The sequence below is a fragment of the Oryctolagus cuniculus genome, chromosome X (genome assembly GCF_051225735.1).
Source record: "Oryctolagus cuniculus isolate XC-2025 breed Fujian yellow rabbit chromosome X, ASM5122573v1, whole genome shotgun sequence".
In the NCBI taxonomy this organism is placed as follows: Eukaryota; Metazoa; Chordata; class Mammalia; order Lagomorpha; family Leporidae; genus Oryctolagus; species Oryctolagus cuniculus.
This window is the reverse complement of record NC_142888.1, coordinates 63,244,923-63,262,558: the sequence shown is the minus strand read 5'-3', so window position 1 is coordinate 63,262,558 and position 17,636 is coordinate 63,244,923. Positions and strand designations below refer to the sequence as shown.

The 17,636-nt window shown below is 38.3% G+C and overlaps 1 pseudogene; it reads right to left on the bottom strand.

Moving 5' to 3' along the window:
- Window positions 1-15,444: 15,444 nt before the first annotated feature.
- Window positions 15,445-16,256, bottom strand: LOC103351919 (cyclin-G1 pseudogene; annotated as a pseudogene).
- Window positions 16,257-17,636: the final 1,380 nt, after the last annotated feature.

The window sequence follows — 17,636 nt, the reverse complement described above, 5'->3', positions numbered from 1 at the left end:
CAGCAGATGATGGCCCAAATACCTGAGTCCACGTCACTTATGTCAGAGACCTGGATGGAGTTCCAGGCTAGAAAGAAAGATGGAAGGAAGGGAGGGGCGGAGGAAGGAAGGGAGGAAGGGAGGGAGGGAGGGAGGGAGGGAGGGAGGAAGAAAACCTCTATTTATTTTTCATAACTGGTTTCCATTCAACTAAATATTTTCAGGCACTTCTGGGTGATTATATAAAGCATAGGAAATACACCACAAAAATGAGACTATGCTTAAATGAGCAAAAGAAATTTGATGGGTTGGATAATAGTATAAACTCTAGAGAGTACAGGTTGTGATGGTGATTAGAAGTAATTTCATTCAACGTAACTGTAAGAAGATAGTTTTGCTGTGCCTTCAGATTAGGAAAGGAAGCCAGGATTGCAATCATTATCTATTACATTTTTCAAGTTTGTTTACTCTATTTTTATTGACTTGAAAAAGAGACAGAGACAGGTAGAGAGAGAGATCTTCCATTCACTGGTTTACTCTCCAAATGCCCAAACAGTAAGGGCTCAGCGAAGTCAACTCCACCCTGGGCTGCCACGTGCTGGGGACCATTGGAAGTGGAGGCAGAGGTGGGACTTAATCCCAGGCACTCCGATAAGGGATGCAAGCATTGCAAGCAGTGTGTTAAACTGCTGTGCCACGATGCCCACAGCCACCTATTAATCTTAAAATAAGAAATTATCTTTGTGGTAACCCTGAATCTACAGCCTTGTTGTAGATTCCATGAGGCTACTTCTCTGATGTGTGTGGCCTTCCCGGTGGGAGAGTCACATTGCTGGTTGCTCTACTTTTCTTGGGTCCCCTCTGCAGTTTCACTCTCGTAACTCCACTAAGCACGGCCATACTGGCGGCTTTTGCAGAGGCTCTGATCCTGTGGCAGACTTCTTCCTGAACTCTTGGGCTTTTCTTGGAAAATTTAGTGGGAGCTGCCAGGACCCTAAAACCCTGGTGCTCTGTGCATCTACAGGATCAGTGCGCAACGTGGCTGCCAAAAATGCCTGCCACCAACACAAGCTGTGCCTGGACCCACTTGAACCAGAGTTGTAGCTGCTACAGAGTGGTTCACCAGTGAAAAGCAGGAAATCAAATCTCAAAGTGGCCCTGGCCAGCGAGCCTGCTCACAGCATCCTGGAGTTCCGTGAAACAATTCTGCCCTTGTAGGCTTCTGCACCTAAGATGGGAGGAGGGGTAGACGCAAAGATTCCTGAAATGCCCCCAGCTGTCCTGATCTCAGCCACAATTCTTACACACTTTCATGGTCTTTCTCTTGCCAGGCTTAGCCATTTCCAAATCTGTCTGCTTTGTTTCCTTTTGTTCCCAAATCACACTAAAAACAACCAAGAAGCACCCACACAACTTCTGTATTTCCTTTAGAAATTTCTTCTTCCATATAAACTAATCCAACATTCTTAAGTCCTTAAATTCTTAAATATAGCCTTATGGAATAGACACAATGAAGCCAGTTTCTTTACTACAGTGTAACAAGGTGAGCCTTATTTCAATTTCCAATATAATCCTCATTTCCATCTGAGAGTAGTTCCCTAATCATGTCTTCTGGGCCCTCACCAGAATTGTTCATAACTCTCTGCTTAGAACATTCTAGGCTTTTTCTAGCCTGCTCCTCCAAACTCTTCCAAACTTTAGCAAAGCCATTTCTACAGTTTCAAATATAGTTAGGCTAACAACAGTACTTTCTGGTATCAGCTTTCTTCATGATCCCGTTTTCTGTTTATAAATAAAAAAGAGTTGATTAGCTCACAGTTATGTAAATTTGAAGAAATATGTTGGACATCGGCTCAGTTCTGGGAAGAACCTCATGGATGATAGCAGCTTAACAGTGGGAGTATATGCAGTTGTGAGAGAGCACATCACTAGCCAGGAAGCCAAAAGAGATTCAAGGGGTAAGTCTCATACTGATGACAACTTTCTTTTACCAAAACAAACTTAGGGTCCCATGAAAATGACCTGGATCACTTCCAAGGGCAGCACTCCCAATGATCTAACCAACTCCCACTAATCCCAACCTCTTAAAGATTCCATGATCTCCCATCATTACCAACTTAGGGTCCAATTTTCCAATACATAATCCCTTGGGTAACATGCTCAAATCATATCATTTAACAACAAAGTTGTATGCAGTATAGGCTTCCTGGGAGGGAAATATGGAGGAGATTCCACAGAATGTTCAAATTAGATGAATACTCTTGACTTTATTTGTAGAATAGAGCTAAAACAAATCATAAAAACTTAAGGTGTGAGTTGGCAAGAGAAGCGAGAGACTCACCTTTTATGAAATTCACCATGTCCAGAAAAGATATTCCTGATATATCTGAGACAAGGAGGGATTTAGATTATATAGGAAAAAATAAATGTGGTCAAAGAAAAGTCCCAAAGAGGAAAGAGAATAAGATTGAATGGAAGTTGTAGCAAAGAAGGATACTCACTATTTTAATACAGGAAAAAATAACTAAAAGAAGAAATCTTAGGTAGATAAAAATGAAAAATGAAGTTTTATAGAATTTCTTTACCTTATCAATAAGAGAGGCATCTGTTGGAAGTAAAAACACGATGGAGAGTTTGGAACCTTGAAGAGTAGAAATGTTTGAACAGCTGCTTTGTGAAATGTAATGGGGGAATCAACACTGATAAATAAAAGGATTGCCAAGCAACAGGGACAGTTCAACTGAGGTGAGACAAAATGAAATTGCAGTGGCTCCAATTAACATAGTTTCATGAATTTATGTAGCAGTGCTTCACAGTTCAGAAGTAGGAGTCAAGAAAGCAGAGTGGAAATTCACTCTGGGTTGAGAAATGGCATGTCATAGACAATAAAAATCAGGAGAATGCTAAAAAAATCACTGAAATAATTGGTCATATTCATGTGAAGTCAGATGCTAGAAATTCAATTGGGAAAATTAATCAAAATGTGAGTCAGAGAAACCTATGTGGGAGTGGGTAAATGCAAATCTGTGTTTGGAGCACAAAGAAGGTGTTTCAGAACTTGACATCTCAGTATTTCTGAGTAATGAGGATCTAAGGTAAGGCATTGTGGTCGGTGGCCAAAGTAGGGAGGTCAATGAAGATAAGGATTTTAAGGGATCATGCCCTAAAATATCATTGTTCTACAGCAAAAAAAAATCACAAAGCTTTAAAATTTTCAATTTCATTTTTTCGGTGTCTTTGATCATCATAAAATAAAGCTTTTTCCAAAGAGTTAGACTGGACCTCAATATTGTGCAAAAGATAAATTAAATTTCAATAATCTCCTGTGATAAAATATTTGAAAATCTCTATGCCATGTACCTTTACTTTATGACAATAGCCATTATAGCCATAAGAAAGATTTACCTGCCCTCAAATCACTTAAGGTCTTTTGGGGGAAGACAGACATATAGTCAATCAGAATATAATATGATGTATACTTCTTCACAATTTTCATTTTCACAATTTTTAGACTATCAGATCATTTGGTTTGTAGATTTCTGTGATAGTCCCTTCACTCACTTCCTCTATGTTATACATTTGAGCTACTACTTTGTATGTATTGTAAATCTTGGCAGTCGGAACTTATGAGTCTCTGGACATGTTTATATATATATACCAAAGGTGTTATTGTAAGTTTTTGAAAAGTGGTATTTGGTGACTTTATCTGAGAGTGCTTACTATTTTAAAATTAGGAAGAGTTTACAAAGTATAGACAATACAGATTTTATTTAGATGGAGTGTAAGTCTATACATGTACATAGAAAATGTATTCTGAAAAATTTGATACTGAATTCTGGAATTTCCCAACACAGATCTGTTCTTTCTCGTTAAAATACCTTAGTGGATTCAGAATACTGAAGCATGCATTTCTTTCAAATTGGAATCACTGAGAATATTTGAATACTGTGACTTCACAGTGATTGGGAATCGGCCATTATTTGAGGGAGATTCAAATAGGTATATTAACAAGCCCTCTTGTTGATCTCAGTACAATTCATGGAAATGCTATAGAGAAGTCACACAAAATTGAGTTTCTTTTAGAGACACTTTGCTATTTACAGAGAGTTTACAACTGACTACAGCCATTGTTCTTTCCTGTTCGAGTGAGAGATTGTATCTTAAAATTGAAATGCCTATTAGAGGCTATCTAGTAAAACTGCCAGTGAATATAGCAATAATCCTTTCTGCATTATCCCTGGTCCTTCAGTAGCTGCTTGTAAACTTCCAGCATTGACTGGGGAAGGTTCCCATGGCTTGTCACAGAATTTTTTTTTATTTTTTAGATAACAAAAAAAAATTTTTAGATGCAACTCAAGGATTATAAAATTTCCTATTATCTAATCATAGTATATTTTCATCATCCCACAAAAGTCACTAGCAATCACTCCTCTATTTTCTCCTCTCCCCTGTCTTAGATAATCAATAATTTAATTTCTGCCTCTATGAATTATCCCATTTATGATATTTCATAGTAGTAGAATCATACAATATATGGGCTTTTATGTATACTTTCTTTCTTTTAATATCTTTTTAGTGTTCATACATGTTGTGCAATGTACCCGTACTTTATTATTTTTTATTATCCAATAATTCTCTTTTTTTAAAAGATTTATTTATTTACTTGAAAGTCACAGTTACACAGAGAGAGGAGAGGCAGAGAGAGAGAGAGAGAGAGGTCTTCCATCGGATGGTTCACTTCCCAATTGGCCACAATGGCCGGAGCTGCACCGATCTGAAGCCAGGAGCCAGGAGCTTCTTCCAGGACTCCCACGTGGGTGCAGGGGCCCAAGGACTTGGGCCGTCTTGTACTGCTTTCCCAGGCCATGGCAGAGAGCTGGATAGGAAGTGGAGCAGCCGGGTCTCGAACCGGCGCCTATATGGAATGCCAGTGCTTCAGGCCAGGGCGTTAACCTGTGCACCACAGCACCAGCCCCCAAATAATCCTCTTTTATATGCTTATACAATATTTTATTTATCCATTCACAGTCTGTGGATATCTGGGTTGCTTCTAAAATTTTTAAATTAAAAGATAAGTTTATATTGATGGAAACAACTTTAAATCCATGCATAATTTTTTTTGTAATGTGCATTTTCCACAAACTTTTGAAAATTCCTTTTAAAGTTTATTTTTAACTAGCCCATTTAAATCATGTATCTTTATGAGGTAACATGTGAGATTTCTTTTCTTTTTTTTTTTTTTTAATTTATTTGGGGGAGAGGGGGCAGCGCTGTGGCACAGCGGGTTAACTCCCTGGCTTGAAGCGCCAGCATCCCATATGGGGACCTGGCTGCTCCACTTCTGATCCAGCTCTCTGTTATGGCCTGGGAAAGCAGTGGAGGATGGTCCAAGTCCTTGGGCCCCTGCACCCGCGTGGGAGACCTGGAAGAAGCTCCTGGCTCCTGGTTTTGGATCAGTGCAGCTCCAGCCATTGTGGCCAATTGGGGAGTGAACCAGCAGATGGAAGACCTCTCTCTCTCTCTCTGCTTCTCCTTCTCTCTCTGTGTAGCTCTGACTTTCAACTAAATAAATAAATCTTTTAAATAAAATAAAATATATCAAATTTAATCAATATTTTTTAAAAAGAAAGAGAAGAAATCCTTCAAAATCCTCTGGTCTCAACACTTCAAACGTTTTCCATGTTGTCATATAGGCATTATTCATGTGTACACACATTTTACATAGTCTGTCCTTGTGCACTCATTTTACATTCTGCTACCACACTAATGATGTTCTCCTAACTATAGATCCCAAACCAGTTGCCCATCAAATTGATCCAATATACTAAAAACAATCTACTATTTCCTAAATGCAATTTTATGTACATTAATTTATTTCTCAAATTTTTACAGTGTGAGACTGGCATTGTGGCACAGCAGGTTAAGCCATTGCTTATGATGCCAGTAGCAACATATCCAAGTACTGGTTGGAGTTCTGACTGCTCTGCTTCCAATCCAGCTTCCTGCTAATGCTCCTGGGAAGGAGGTGCATGACGGCCCAAGTGCTTGGGCCCCTGCCACCCAAGAGGCAGACCTAGATGGAGTTCCAAGTTCCTGCCTTTGGCATGGCCCAGCACTGGTCATTTGCAGCCATTCAGGAAGTGAACCAGCAGATAGAAGATCTTTCTCTCTCTGTCTATCCCTCTCTCTGTAACTTTGCCTTTCAATTAAATAAACAAAAATATTAAAGAGAAATTTGTACCAAAATAAAATTGTATTTTAATTTTATGTTCCATGAACTATTTCTGTTTAAATTTTATTTACTTTTTTATTTCAAAGACTGAGAGAGAGGGGAGAGAGAAAGATCCTTCATCAGCTGGTTCACTCCCCAAATGTCTGAAGCAGTTGGGTCTGAGGCTGAAGCCAGGAGCCTGGAACTCAATTCGAGTCTTCTATATGGGTGACAGGGACCCAAGCACTTGAATCATCACCTTCTGCCTCTTAGGATGTGTATAAACCAGAATCTGGAATCATAAGCAGAACCAGGACTTAAGCCAAGGCATTCGGATAATGGGATACATGCACCTTAACTGCTGTGCCACAAACAATGCCTCACCTCCATGATTTTTTGGAAATATCTTCAAATATGCTATGACCATCTCCACTCTCACAATGCAGAACCCTCCACAAACTTCCAATTTGTGGCAGTTCTCTTTCCCACTCATGCCTAAATATTGCCTCTCAGCATCTACCTATTGATAACATTAAACATACAAGACATTATTTCCACACTTAATTTGTCCCAACCAATATTTCCCAACTTTTCTCCACGTTTTACCATAAGGAATACTCTAATGAAATAAATCTACCTGCTGTTCTTAGCATGTCTCACACATTCCCATTATCAGGAATTGGCTCAAGCAGTTTTATTCACCAAAAAAAAAAAAAATTCTCACCAATGGTGTGTCCATTAAAATTTTACAAATCTCTGAAGATATGAACAGTCTCAATGTCTTCCATTAATGTTTTCCATTAATGTTACAGTCAGTAGAATTTTTTTCTTATCTTTAGAATTTCTTTCATTATTATATATACTTTATCACACTCTATTCATTAGATTTGAAGTTGTATTTTTTAAAGATTTATTTATTTTTATTTGAAAGTCAGAGTTACACAGCGAGAGGAGAGGCAGAGAGAGAGAGAAAGAGAGAGAGAGGTCTTCCATCCGATGGTTCACTCCCAAATTGGCTGCAATGGCTGGAGCTGTACCAATCTGAAGCCAGGAGCCAGGAGCTTCTTCCAGGTCTCCCACACAGGTGCAGGAGCCCAAGGCCTCGGGGCATCTTCCACGGCTTTCCCAGGCCATAGCAGAGAGCTGGATTGGGAGTGGAGCAGCTGGGTCTCGAACCGGCGCTCATATGGGATGCCAGCACTTCAGGCCAGTGTGTTAACCTGCTGTGCCACAGCACTTGCCTCTGAAGATGTCTTTTGACTTAAGGAATTACCATCTCCGTTTTTAAAACTCTGGCAATTAAGATATAAGATAAGCATTTATGAATGGATTGGATTCATTAATTAAATTAAGGGTTGCGGGGGTGGGGAGGAGTTTACCAACGAAAGAAATATTAAGAGGCCAAAGGCAAATTTAGTAGCTGAATGGATCTCGATTATTGTGAAGCTCCACGCTTCGGCGGGATTAACTCACACTAAGAAACAGTGAATGACTAAACAGCTTTTGTGACATTGATTCTCATGATAATATTGGTGGATATTTAGTTTGATAAAGAAATATTAATGTCTTTCCCATCAGAGCTGGAATTTTATTTTCCCCTATGTGCAAGCTACTAAGCCTACAACTCCTTCATAGATGCTGGCAGAACATATATAACCCCTGGGACAGAGAGAACAGACTTTATTCCTCATGGTACAGCAATCAGCATGAACACAAGCATTTTAGCACAGGTTTCCCTTGCTCCCAAGTTTCAAAGGAATAGTGTGATACTGCCTAGAAACATACACACAAAGGACTTTGCATCACAGTTGGGAACAAAGGACTTGGGAAATCCACTTCTTTAGTGTCAAGCAATGTACAAGCATACTCTTTATCCTTCAATGTTGTTGTAAACTCAATTCTGAAAAATGACCTGAATGAATAGCAGTTGGGACCTGTCATTTTTGGCAATTCAGGAAGATGTACAAGGACATGAAACACCCAAAGAGAGCTATCTCTTGCAACACTACTCTTGCACTTTCAATCATTGTTCTAGAGTTACTCTTTTCTCTGTGACCTAAAATCACAATGCTGATCTTGTGGAAACTAGGTTATGATGAGTGACTGTAGACCATCTTAATGCTTAAGAATGTACCCAGGTAGTTCACTTGGATCTCTAAAAGATGTGTTCATAAAAAGTGTGTTCCCTATAGTGCTATCCCCATGAAGAGAATTATCATTCGTGTATGTTTCTGTTAAATTTCTAAAAGTGCTTCTTGAGAATAGTAGCTATTTTTATAGTCTTTAAGGTTTAAAATGAATCATCCTGAGATTTGCCTGCACTCCTGTAATGAAATCACTTTTAATTATCTCTATCATTCCCCAATTTATTTTAAATTGGCTTTTAGACTTTAGCATTAACTGATTATCATACTGTTGAGACTATGTATACTGCATCTCTCAATTATCAATTTTTACTAAGCCAAATCTGAAATATAAGGCCACCCAAAGTCACAGCATTTAATAAAAAGATGATCACATTCTCAGTGACCACAAACACATAGTCAGAATAATGAGTTAGATTCTTAACTTGTATACCCTGCAACAGGAGCTTTGCATCTAAGAATATACACATTAGAGATCTCCATAAGAGTGTTTTAGCTATTATGTCTGACAGAAAAGTGGCTTCAACGTGTTAGATAAGCAGTATATCTTCAAAATATACTTTGTAAATGTAGGCATAGATGTGGCACTAATTCACCAGAGAAGGATACAATATGGCATACTATGTAATCAGTTTCTTTCTAGCTCCTAATTATTAAAAAATACAGACACTGCCAAGCTGGTAGCAAATAGCTGGGATTTCTCTTCTACTGTTTACTTGCATGACCAAGCAAGTGTTTACATGAGCATATTGCAAATAAAACATTCCATCTAAATGCTAAGTGACTATAATTCACAGTGAGCACCTTGGAAATCCATGCTTTTTGTGTGCTAGCATTTGAAGTTCTGCTGAAATATTTTGAGCTAGCTCAGATATGACATAAAGGTAGATTTATTTTCCACAAAAGCAATGCATATGCAGGTGAGAAATAGTCTTTAACTGTAACATGCATAAAATTTAAAACAGGGAGAAGAAAACAATATCTTGAAAATCTGGAAGCATATGGTGTTTCCAGTTGGCTTGATGCTTAATACAGTCTCTGAATTTGAAGTGTTAATTATTCAATGGAGTGAATAAATTTAACCAAATTAATCAATTTTCATTGGAACAAAATGAATAATGAATAATGAAATTAAGTACTTATGGCTATAAATATTAAGAGAATAGTTCAATAAATCAAGAGAAATGGCCTTTCAATGACTCTACTTAAAAGTATCAGGTGGCCAGTGTTGTGACATAGCCGATTAAGCCACTGCCTGCAATACCAGCATCTTATATGGATGCTGGTTTGAATCCCAGTTACTACACTTCTGATGCAGCTCCTGGCTAATATCCTTGGGAAAGCAGCACAAAATGGCTCAAGCACCTGGGCCCCTGCCACCCATGTGGGAGGCCTGGATGGGGTTCCAGGCTCCTGGCTTTGGCCTAGCCCAGCCCCGGCCATTGGGAGCATTTGGGGTGTGGACCAATGCATGAAAGACCTCTCTGTCTCTCCCTCTACCTCTCTTTGCAACTCTTTCAAATAAAATAAATTAATATTTAAAAAAAAAACAGTAACAATTAGCAGCAGGTATTTGGCACTGCAGGTCAAGCCAGTGTTTGAGACAACCACTTCTATATCTGAGTGTCTGGTTCAAGTCCTGGTTACTTCAAGCTTCTGATCCAGCTTCCTATTAATGCACCAGGGAGAGGTGGATGATGGCCAAAGTACTTGAATTCTTACACTGTATATGGGAGACCTGGATGGAGTTCCTAGATCCTGGCTTTGGCCTGGCATAGCCTTAACTGTTGCAGACATTTGGGGAGTGAACCAGTGGATGAAAAAAAGCTTGCTCTCTCTCTCTCTCTCTCTCTCTCTCCCTCTCGCTCTGTTACTCTCCCTTTCAAAAAAATTAATAAATCATTTAAAAGTTGCACTTAGGCTTCTATGTTTTTAGGAAAATTCAAATAGGTTTCTTGTCTAAATGCATTTTCTTTTTTTTTTTTTTTTTTTTTTTAATTTTTATTTTTGACAGGCAGAGTGGACAGTGAGAGAGAGAGACAGAGAGAAAGGTCTTCCTTTGCCGTTGGTTCACCCTCCAATGGCCGCCGCGGCCAGCGCGCTGCGGCCGGCGCACCGCGCTGATCCGATGGCAGGAGCCAGGAGCCAGGTGCTTTTCCTGGTCTCCCATGGGGTGCAGGGCCCAAGCACCTGGGCCATCCTCCACTGCACTCCCTGGCCACAGCAGAGGGCTGGCCTGGAAGAAGGGCAACCGGGACAGAATCCGGCGCCCCGACCGGGACTAGAACCCGGTGTGCCGGCGCCACTAGGCGGAGGATTAGCCTAGTGAGCCGCGGCGCCGGCCCTAAATGCATTTTCAATAGAGAAAAATTTTTTTCTTAGTGATACAAACATTAAAATATTCAGAATATATACATGCTATTAAAATGCAGAGACTAAGGATACTAAAACAATGAGAATTTAAGTCTAAAATTAAGAAACAATCTACAAGAGAAACTACAGGAATTATTTTAAAATTATTTTTGAAACTGTAAAGTTTGTTAGAGAGAGAGAGAGAGCGGTCTCGTCTGTTGGTTCACTCCTCATGACTACAATGGCTGTGGCTTGGCAGGGACCAAAGGCAGGAGCCGGGAATGCAATCCAGGTGTCTTACATAGGTAGCAGAAATCCAGTTACATGAAACATCACTGCTGAGTCCCTGGGCCTGCATTTGCAGGAAACTGGAGTCAGGTATTGGAACCCTTGTAACTGGTGTGGGACATGGATGTCTTAACTGCTAGGCTAAACGCTAGCTTTGATTATAAGAATTTAAATTAGTTCATTGAAAGAAAGTCTGTAAAGTATTTTAATATCATCATTAATTATTTTAATAGTAACAAAACAAATGGATTATTTTCTTTCATAGTAGACTAAGAAGAAAAGTTTTACCATGAGTGGTTTAAATTAAGTGTAAGGAAAAATTCTACAAGTATAATACTTGCTGATACTAAAACTAGATGCTAATTTGCTGACTCAACATCTAATGTGGACCCACACAGGTAGACTTTTGTAATTGCTTGTGTGAATGTCAGAAACAAATAGTAAGTCGTATCAGAAAGCTGCATGCCAAAGGATGAGGGAACACATACACTGTTTCAATTCTCACTCCTACAGTCTCACTTTCCTCCTTCCCCCAGATTCTGAAGGTGCTATTTAGAGCTGAATTATAAATGTTTCAAAATACCACATTGGCTGTGTTTTAGTACGGAATGGGAAAATGGAGTAAGAGAAAGTTACTGTGTATTAAATAAACATAATCTTTTTTGGCATTGAGATTATTTTCTAAATTGAGTGCTACAAAGGTATAAAACAATTTGGAGAGAGAAAAATTTTTTTCTTATTAAAATTTTTATTTTTCTTGATAAGTTAGATTATGTTGAATGATACTATTGGTTTTTAATATAATGTGCACAAATCTGTGAACATTAAAACAGCATGAATTTTATATAAAATGTTAGAAAAACTCTATAACAACACAATTGTTAATCATGAGTTTGAAAGGCAACATTAGACTAAGGTTCCAAATGCAATTATATTTTCCACATGGTTGACTGAGGGATTTTCTGCGCAACTGGCTTTTTCAAGCAAAATGTTTGTGGATTTAATTCTATAAGAAGCAAAACTGGACTTTAGGTTCACACAAAACCTAGATACTTTCTGGAAGTGCACTTTTGATCTCCTGTTAACCTGAGGTTAGTAAAGGAAATAAGGCAATTTCAAAGAAATGAAATAATCAGCAATTTCTGATATCATCCAGATTACAATTCCCCGGTGAAAGGTCATTGGAAACATTCAGACTTGGACAACATATTTAAAGAGCCAGGGGAAAAATAGTGTCAAACTTATGAATGACATTTCAGACAAAGATTTACTAGCATAGGATACATGTTGGGGAACTAGCCTTTGATTGCCTGTCCCCTGAAATAACAAAGCTGGTTGTAAAAGAACAATGGGAGCACAGGGAACTGTTGACAGTGGAAACAAAGCAGTATCATGAGATTTTGCAGCCTATGGTGTAATGTTATCTAATGATACAATTTCTCACCATTCTTTCATTGAAACAACACATCTATGAAAGAAGTCATGGGGTGGTGAACGCATATGTTGAAATGATGAGGGTTTTATATAGGGATATCTTTGAGAATGGAGAATGTATTACTCTATAGAGCTAGGTGCTTCTATTATAAATTAAAATGAATTCAAATTTTATGATTCAAACTTCTTCAAAAACTTGGGAGGCTGGCATTGTGTCATACATGGGTTAAACTGCCACCTGTGATGCTGGCATCCCATATGGGGACTGGTTCAAATCTTGGCTGCTCCACTTCTCATGCAGCTCCCTGCTAATGCACCTGGGAAAGCAGAAGATGGCCCAATTGCTTGGGCCCCTGCACCCACATGGGAGACTTGGATGAAGCTCCTAGCTTCTGGCTTTGGCCTGGCTCAGCCCCTGCAGTTGCAGCCACTTGGGGAGTAAACCAGCAGATGGAAGATCTCTCTCTCTCTCTCTCTGTGTCTGTCCCTCCTCTCTATATAACTTCTCTTTTCAAATAAATAAATCTTAGAAAAAGTAAATGGGTAACTTTAACTTGAAATAAATGCAGACAACTTATGAATATTTATGCTAGCAAATTAATTCACTTATTCAAAAGCATGTATTGAGTACAACTATGTATCAAAAACTATGATGCAGTTAATACATATCATGTGTCCTCAAAGTGTTTATACTTGTCTAATTTATACAAAGTCTTCTTTGGTCTCTCCAGAAATTTAACAAAAAGTGTTCAGTGATGTAGACTGGTGACCAGACAAAGCCTATTAGTTATCTCACTACAGTTAAAAAATCAAACATTTAATTGAAAATCCTAATTATTACATCTCTTTGATCAGGAACTCCCTGTGTAAGGAGAGAATCAAACCATACTGAATCAAGCTCAAAGGAAAAGTCAACCAAGTTCTGTGAGACTGCCAAATGTAATCAGAATGTCAATACTCTAATTTTGCTTGCATTTCAATAACTTTATTGAAAGTTATATCACTTAGTACCAAAGAGAATGATATTTGGTTAGGTTCCCTCTGCCAACTCAAAGTTAACAATGATGTATCAAAATAACCAAAATATTACCAGCCTTTTGGAAAAACTGAAGTTACCTATAAAACACGTATTATAAAATTTGAGGATAATATATGCTGTGATTCTTTGGTTTTTATTTTTTGCTGCATATTTATCCACAACATCGTGTCAAAATTGATTATAACCACTCTGAATGAACTCAGGCTGTGCATTGCTCTGTTAATTATCCATGGCACCGCCACACTGTAGACCTCTTTGCATTCACTGACTGACTGAAGACTGTTTCTTGAACACCGCCTCAGTGATCTACTTATGAAGTCTACTGACTTTTCTTAAGATGCAGTAAGGGCACTAGTGGAAGCATATTCTTTAGAATTTTATTCCAATCTGAATTAGAAGCAATGGCAGTTTTATGAAAGCAGTACTTAGTATTCTGGAGTGTTAAATCTAGTCTGAACTTACTTTAGTGGAGTAAAGTAAGTTCTCAGAGTGATAATTTTAGCAACTAATAAAATAGAAAACAATTTTTCTTGATTGGACTAGACTGGGGCAGTAGATTCTGTAGGAAAGATCTTATCACACATACAAAACATCACCTGTTTCCTTGAAAAAATATTAAAGATTATGAATTTGCCAAACTTACTAAGTCTTTTTTTTGCTTCCTATAAAACACCTTCAAATTTAAATGTAATTCCCATTTACTAATAATGTCCCCTTCTCAGAATTATATTATTGCATTTTGGGCAACAGGAAACCATTTAAACTGCCAAAAACACTAACCTTTGTTATACCTTAAAAGTGCATATGTAAAATGTTACCTTGCTGAAAACCTCATAATTTAAAAAATTTAAATTATGTAGGTTAGCATTTTCCATACTACCTAAATATATCAATCAAATATAGAACGTTAAATCAATGTTAAGAAATGAATATTCACAGTTTACTTTCCCAAGCTTGTGATTAGTGCCTCACATTTATGCTTTTAACTTTGATTTGAGTGCTTCACGGATGAATTCATATCTAAACATAATTCCACTATAACATAATACTAATTAGGCAGTTTTCCCAAGCCTGAGAACATCATGCTCATCTAGTTGTAAAGTTTTAAGGCTTGAAATTGAAACTTATGAAAACACCATGGAATCCACAGCTCAGGGTTGTGGAGAAGGGGTTCAGAGCTTTTTTTTTGCTGTAATAATCCTCTTTAAATAAACAACAACAACAAAAAAACTTATCAGACACCCGTGAAATAATCACTATCAAAAGTGAACTAGCTGTTTAGGTTAAGTTTCATAATCACAGATAAGTTCAATATTAATTTAATTTTGAATGGAAAAAGATAAATTATTACCACTAGTTAAGAAATTTAAATGTCAAGCCTGTATACACAGTGACCCCAAGTTTACATTTTATGCATGTAACTACATTCCCAGGATTCCAAATATTATAGTAATTACAGTGTTGACACTCTTGCAGTTTCTAGACACCCAATGTCAAGACTCATCAGCTATATCTTGCTTTTTCTTTAAATACACTATCCAAGTTCATATTGATTTTGCTTATAAGCTAACATTCTCAAATTAGTCTACAAATGACCCAAAAGTTTGGTCTTACTGTCCTACTCAGCTAGTATATCTTTAAATGAGCCAGAGCTTAAGTCTACATAGAGCAAAATGATGTGCAACAAGAAAATACCATTTTACGGCTACTTTAAAAACTTGGGTTGTTGAGGAAGACACTTTTTATCTGCTGATTAATGAAATGACTAACATACATATCAGAGGTTGAATAATTCCTTACCCTTAGGGTACTATATACAGTATATGTCTTCAAATATTAGCTTACCAAATCAGTGAAGTCACTTCCTCTTTGCTATTGCAACTCCATTTTGTTTACTTTGAAGAGAATTGATATTTTAATTCTACAATTGTAAAAGAAAATTATAGCACTGGATAATTTCCTCTATATGGAGAATAGCAATGATCCAATTTTACGAATTAAGGAACCATTTCAGAAATTGTTGGAAGGTGAGTTACTCTGCAGTATCTATGCTTCAACTGCTGTGCAGTACGCCCAGACACAATCCATTTCAACTTCTGTTTGGTTTCGAACACTTGTTTGATGAATATTCAGTTAAGCACTTCGATACAAGCTCTTGCCAGAAGGTCAAATCTCTGCCATTTATCTTGGAATGTTTCTGAAGACATTCTATTCTTTCTGTTAACTCTATACGCTTTGCTTTAAAAAAAATATGATCCTGCAGTGACATGCCTGAGCTTCCAGTCTTTCAAAAATTAAGGCTATTTCTGCTTTCAAACGGCAAGTTCTCTTGAATGAGGGGGTAATAGAGTTGCAGAAACTGAAAGGCATTAGTAGCTTTGACTTTCCAACACACCTTCTCCAGTACAAGCTTTTCCATTCTCATTAAGGCTGAAACCGTAAACCTATATTGACTTATCTGGATCAAGTCGGTTGACAGTAGGACATTCCTTTCCTCTTCTATTGATTTTACAGCCAAATAAAAACAACTCAGACACTGACACGTCCAAGGTGCTTCATTTTACACAGGAATCTGTCCAGTAAATGCACAGCTCCAGAAAATGTCTCCCTGTCAAAGCCAGAAAACTGAATTAGACTAAGAAGATCTTTTACTGGGAAGTCCCTCGGTCGTGCAGTCATTCTGAGACCATTATTGTGTGCAGACTTAATTAGTCTCAAGCCACAGATTTTGGGTTGACATCTAGACTCGGGTTCCAACAGTGTTCAGCTGGTGTAGCAGTTTCTAAGAGTCAGCTGTTGTCAGCGGCTTCCTAAGTGGTAACCTCCCTCCCTGGGCCTGCTCTCACCTCACCCCAGGGAATCAGATTCCAGAGGTCTATGAGACCAGGGGACTCACAGGGAGAGGAGAGAGGCCCCGGGAGGGGGAGCCGTCCTGGGTGCAGGTCTTCCCAGCACCGCTGAGACACTGCCCTCCGAAGAGTCAGCTCGGAGCTGAAGGGAATACTTTAATATTAAATAGAAAGAATAATTGTCATGCATTCTTATGAATGTATGATGTGTGCTTTAGTTTCCTGTAGGGAAGACATCAACAGGATGCTAAGTTATAAAGAAAAGGTGATTGGTGAACGTAAGGGCAGAAGAAGAAAAGTTGTCAGGTTAAGGGTGTAGGACGCATTTATTTCCAATGGTGACAATACACCCGCAGTATTTCTAAGAGTACTGCTTTAGACTAAACTCTAGTCAATTAGAATACAGTAGTCCCTGCCTATCTACAGTTTTACTTTTTTGTGGTTTCAGTTACCCACAGAAAACTGTAGTCCAAAAAATGTTAATGAGAAATTATAGAAATAAGCTATTCATAAGTTTAAAGTGCATTCCACTTTGAGTATTAGGAATAAATCTCATGCCATCTGCTCTGTTTTGGCCCAGTTGGGAATCATCCATCTTTTAACTAAGATCTACTATTGGACAGCCCTTGTTTCAACTGCTGAGGGACAGTTTTTTTGTGTGTTTTTGTTTTTTCATACTATTTGTTGAACTCTGTACTTAATGTAGGGTTAATTTTATGTGTATAAAGTGAGCTGAAATAGATCTTAGTAAAAAATAAGAATGGGAATTAGATAAAGAGGAGGAAGTAGAGTGGGAGTACAGGTGGGAGGAAGGATAGGGTGGAAAGAATCACTATGTTCCTAAAATTGTATTGGTGAAATGCACGAAGCCTGTATATCTTAAATAAATGTTTTCTTGGGCAAAAATTACGTGTAAGGCAATTTACTTGGAGACATGAGAAATAATGTAGCCATATACAATAAAAATGAGAGTTCCTGTTAATAATTTAAATTCTTGTAAAAACATTTTTTAAAGATTTATTTATTTTACTCCGAAGTCAGAGTTACACAGACAGAGAAGGAGAGGCAGAGAGAGATAGGGCTTCCATCCACTAGTTCACTCCCCAGTTAGCCTCAACGGCCGGAGCTGTGCTGATCTGAAGTCAGGAGCCAGGAGCTTCTTCTGGGTCTCCCACGCGAGTGCAGGGGCCCAAGGGCTTGGGCCATCTTCTACTGCTTTCCCAGGTCATAGCAAAGAGCTGGATGGGAAGTAAAGCAGCCGAGACTCGAACCGGCGACCATATGGGATGTCAGCACTGCAGGCGATGGCTTCACCCAATACGCCACAGCACTGGCTCCAT